Below are 4,985 nucleotides of genomic sequence, written 5' to 3' on the forward strand. Positions count from 1 at the left end.
AAAAAAAAAAAAAAAAAAAAAAAAAAAAAGGAAGAGGAAGGAGGATGGAGGTGGATGTGAAGCAGCATGGCTTGAACCAGCCACAGCTATGATATCATAAGGTTAGAATAATTGGGATAAAGCTTTTAGCATTATCCACTGGCTCTGAAATTATTGTATTGGCATCTTGTAAATTGTGATTTTTATTGATACATAAACTGACTGGTTAACTTAAAAAAAAAAAAGAAAGAAAGAAATCTAAAGCAATAGTTAAAAACCTTCCAGATCATACAAAGCTATCAACTGTTTCGCTAGAGAAAAGGCGGGCACTCTGAGGGGAGGAGCTCTGGCTCTAGAAGCCTCAGCACAGTCCTTCCTTCCTTCCTTCCTTCTGTGCGGCTGGGTTCAAAACAGCTACAGAACCGCTTGCCACACAACCCTGGGGACGTCAGTTCAATCTCCAGTGCCCTCTAAAGAAACCAGGCTTTGTTGTGCAGACTGGAGACTCAGCTCTGCAGTAGGGAAGACAGGCAGCTTCCTAGGTTAGTCTAACTAGTAAGGCCCAGGTCCTAGGGAGAGACCTACCTCAAAACACACGGTGGACAGAAAACCTCCACCGCTGGCCTCCATATGCACCAGCACACATGTGTGTATATAATTACACCCAACACACACATAAGATAGTAATATTTTTATTTAAACCAGCAGGTAATAGTAAAATGTACATTTATCAGTCATTCAACTTAGTGAATATAATATTATTGACATCTTTAAAATCACACATGTGGTGGGCTGGAGACATAGCTTGACAGTTAAGACTGACTTACTTACTGTAACTCTTGCAAAGGACTGGCATTCAGTTCACAGTACTTACACAACGCAGCTCATAGCTATCCATAACTCCAGCTCCAGGAGACCCAAGGTCCTCTTCTTGCTTCCCTGCCCTCTTGCAGAAAAGTGGTTGCCCATACATTCATACAAACACACAAACATACAAATAAATAAAAAGTGAAAGTGAAACCTCATGAGGGTCTTACTGTTTCTACACATTCCCATCCTTTGTCTCCATCAAAATTTTGTGCTTAAAATTTTGCTTTTGGGGGCTAGAGAGATGGCTCAGTGATTAAGAGCCCTGGCTGTATTTACAGAGGCTCTGAATTTGATTCTAAGCACCTACATGAGGGCTCACAACCGCCTGAAGCGCTAGTTCCCGGGGACCCTGCACCCCCTTGGTGCCTATGGATACCAGGCACATGTGTGTTACACAGACATACGTTCAGGGAAAACACCATACATATAAAATAATTTTAAAAATTAAAAACAATTTTTTCTTTTCCTTACCATCTGTAACTTTTAAAAAACATTTCTTTATTTTGTATGTGTACAGATGTGTACACATGCATGCACCCTTCATGCCCCAGCACATATCTAGAAGCCAGAAGACAACTTGCAAAAGTCAATTCTTTCCTCCCACCATGAGCAGGTCCTGGGATTGAACTTAGTTTATCAGGCTTGGCAGCAAGCCCCTCTACCCACTGACCATCTCAGTCATCCATGGTAACTTCTTAATTCTTAAAAATGTCTAATGTGTAGAAAAAAAATCTGAAAGAATACAGTACTTAGGTCTTCCTCATCTAAACTTAATTGATTGCTAGTGTTCGGTACATCAACAACGGGCGTTATCTTAGGGTTTTACTGCTGTGAAGAGACACCATGATTAAAGCAACTCTTTTCCTTTCTTTTTTTTTTTTTAAAGATGTGTTTATTTATTATATGTAAGTACACTGTAACCGTCTTCAGACACCCCAGAAGAGGGCATCAGATCTTATTATGGGTGGTTGTGAGCCACCATTTGGTTACTGGGATTTGAACTCAGGACCTTCAGAAGGGCAGTTGGTGCTCTTACCTGCTGGGCCATCTCACCAGCCCCCTAAAACAACTCTTATAAGGACAATATTTAATTGGGGCTGGCTGACAGGTTCAGAGGTTCAGTCCATTATCATCAAGGTGGGAGCATGGCAGCTTCCAGGCAGGCATGGAGCAGGAGGAGCTGAGAGCTACATCTTCATCTGAAGGCTGCTAGGAGAAGACTGGCTTCCAGGCAATCAAGATAAGGCTCTTAAAGCCCATGTCTACAGTGACACACTTCCTCTAAGAAGGCTACACCTCCAAATAGTGCCACTCCCTGGGCCAGGCATATGCAAACCACCACAGGTGTTCTGGTGAGTTTTATGTCAACTTGACACAGGTTGTTGTCATTTGGGAAGAACAAACCTCAGCTGAAAAAACACCCCCACCAGACTGGCCTATGGGCAAGGCTGCGGTGCACTTTCTCAATGATTGATGCATGGGCCCAGCTTACAATGAGCATTGCCTCCCCTGGGTCCTAGATACTGTAAGAAAGCAGAACCAGAAAAGGGTGGTGCATAGCTTTAGTCCCAGCACTTGGGTGGCAGAGGCGGTGGATCTCTGAGTTCGAGGCCAGCCTGATCTTCAGAGTGAGTTCCAGGACAGCCAGGACTACACAGAAACCCTGTTTTTTAAAAACCCTAAATATAAATTTTAAAAGGAAAAAAAAAAGCAGGCTGAGTAAGTAAGGAGTAAGCCAGTCAGAGCCATGGTAGGGAGTTGCATTTGTATCACAGTAATTGAGAGCCTAATTAGGACAAAGGACAGATCTCTGTGATCCAGTTTTAACTGAATGAATATCAAATTCTGCATGTAATATAATTCCAACCATGTAGTAAGAGAATTTAAATGTTAATAATGGTTTTCACAGAAATATGTATTTTCTTTGTTTTTTTTTTTCTATGTTTATACTTGTCTCCCTAGTATTTTCTCTGGAATGCATATTCTATGATGAAAAGTAAAAATATAAAACTAAGTTGAGAGAGCAAGAGTGACTGACTTGTGGTCATGCAGTTTGGTAATGTCAAACAGAGAGAGCGTAAGCCTGGAAGGAAGGGGACATAGGTCAGAGCTAGAACCCTGGGTTCAGTCCCCAGAAGAGATTCCTAACTGAGAAGTTAGCTGTGTGTGCAGTGTTGGGGATTAAGCTAATGACTCCCCACTGAGCTAAGACCCCATCCTAAGAGAATCTAACTTTAGACCCAGGGTTGCTTCCAAATTGCCCAACTTGTATTCAAACCCTGCAGTCTTTGAAGGCTCCTGCTGTCCTGGTCAGATCTCTCCCTTTGAGATTACTTTTTATGGGGCTAGCAACATGGCTGGATGGGTCGGAGCCACCCCTAACCACCTAGGTTGGACTCCCAGGATCCACACTCTAAAAGGGGAGAGCCACCTTCTGGGTGTCCTCTGCTCTCCACATGTGTGCTGTGGCATGCACACATACATATATAATACATATAAATAAATATAATTTTTAGATGAGAAAAATAGGTTAATTTTCATGATCTCCACTATTAAGTCTCTACCTCTTGGTTGCTCCCCTTATTCACTGGAACCTGAACCTGGCCCCAGGCTGCCATCACCTTGGGTCACCTGTGCTACCTAGACCTTGACTCCATGTCTTGCAGAGACCTTCCTCTGCCACCCTTGGGTGACCCCAGCCTCTGCACCTGCCTCCTCTGCAATATGAGATAGAGGACACCCCTTGGCCACAACTCTGTGCCCCTGGCTTTCTTGTCTACTTACACTACGCCAGGACCTAAGAAATACTCCTCTAGGTCCCAACTTTCTCTTGACCAGGCCCACTTTTCACCTTTTTCCAGCAGCTTGACCTGCCCTGTCAGCTGTTCTTCCCATGGCTGGCCTTCACATCTGCCTTCCTGCAGTAGCAGTGTATGATTACTGTGGCTGTTTACCACCACGGGGCAAAGTGCTGCAGGTGAACCCTGGCCTTCTGACTAAGTCCCAGTCAGACTTAGTCAGCCCCTGCCCTCATCAGCTTCCTTTGAGAGCCAGCAGTCTCCACGGTGGCTTTTCTATTTATATTTAAAAGATTGTAGTCCTAACACTGTGTGTGTGAGTGTGTGTGTGTGTATGTGTGTGTGAGAGAGTGAGTGTGTGTATGCAAGTGAGTGAGTGTGTGTGAGTGTGTGTGAGTGTCTGTGTGTGCGTGTGTGTACAGGTGCCCCAGAGGCCAGAGGCATTGTATTCCCTGGAGCTGGAGTTAAGGTAATTGTGAGCTCCCACTGTGGCTGCTGGGAACTGAGCTCAGTCCTCTGCAACAGCAGTATGTGATATTAATCTCTCAGGGGGACAGGAGAGATGGCTCAGTGCTTAAGAGCACTGACTGCTCTTCCAGAGGTCCTGAGTTCAATTCCCAGCAACCACATGGTGGCTCACAACCATCGGTAATGAGATCTGATGCCCTCTTCTGGAGTGTCTGAAGACAGCTACAGTGTACTTACATATAATAAATAAATAAATAAATCTTTAAAAATAAATAAATAAGTCTGATCTACTTCCAGATAGAATGAAGGAGGCAGGACAAGAAGAAAAAATTTCAACACCAGCCTACATTATAACAAAATCCTGCTTCAAAAAGTAGGTTTGAGCCAGGCAGTAGTGGCACACGCCTTTAATCCCAGCACTTGGGAGGCAGAGGCAGGCAGATTTCTGAGTTCGAGGTCAGCCTGGTCTAAAGAGTGAGTTCCAGGACAGCCAGGGCTACACAGAGAAACCCTGTCTCGGGGGGAAAAAAAAGAAAAGTAGGTTTGGCACCAGTATTTCAAAGGAGTCCTCTCTGATTAAACTGCTATTATTCATACATTTAACATATGTACAGTTTTAATTTAAATATTAATAAAATAAAACAATACTGTATTAGTATGTTAATAGTACATATAATATTTTGATATCACAAAGTTTAATAAAATAAATTAATACAATAAGAAGCCAGCTATAGTGGCACACATCTTTAATCACAACATTCAGGATGCAAAGACAGACATATTTCAGAGAGTTTTAGGTCAGCCTAGTCTACGTGACCACTTGCAGGCCAGCCAGGGCTACATAGTGAAATTCTTTTTTTTTTTTTTTTT

Source organism: Mus caroli, chromosome 11 (genome assembly GCF_900094665.2).
Source record: "Mus caroli chromosome 11, CAROLI_EIJ_v1.1, whole genome shotgun sequence".
In the NCBI taxonomy this organism is placed as follows: domain Eukaryota; kingdom Metazoa; phylum Chordata; class Mammalia; order Rodentia; family Muridae; genus Mus; species Mus caroli.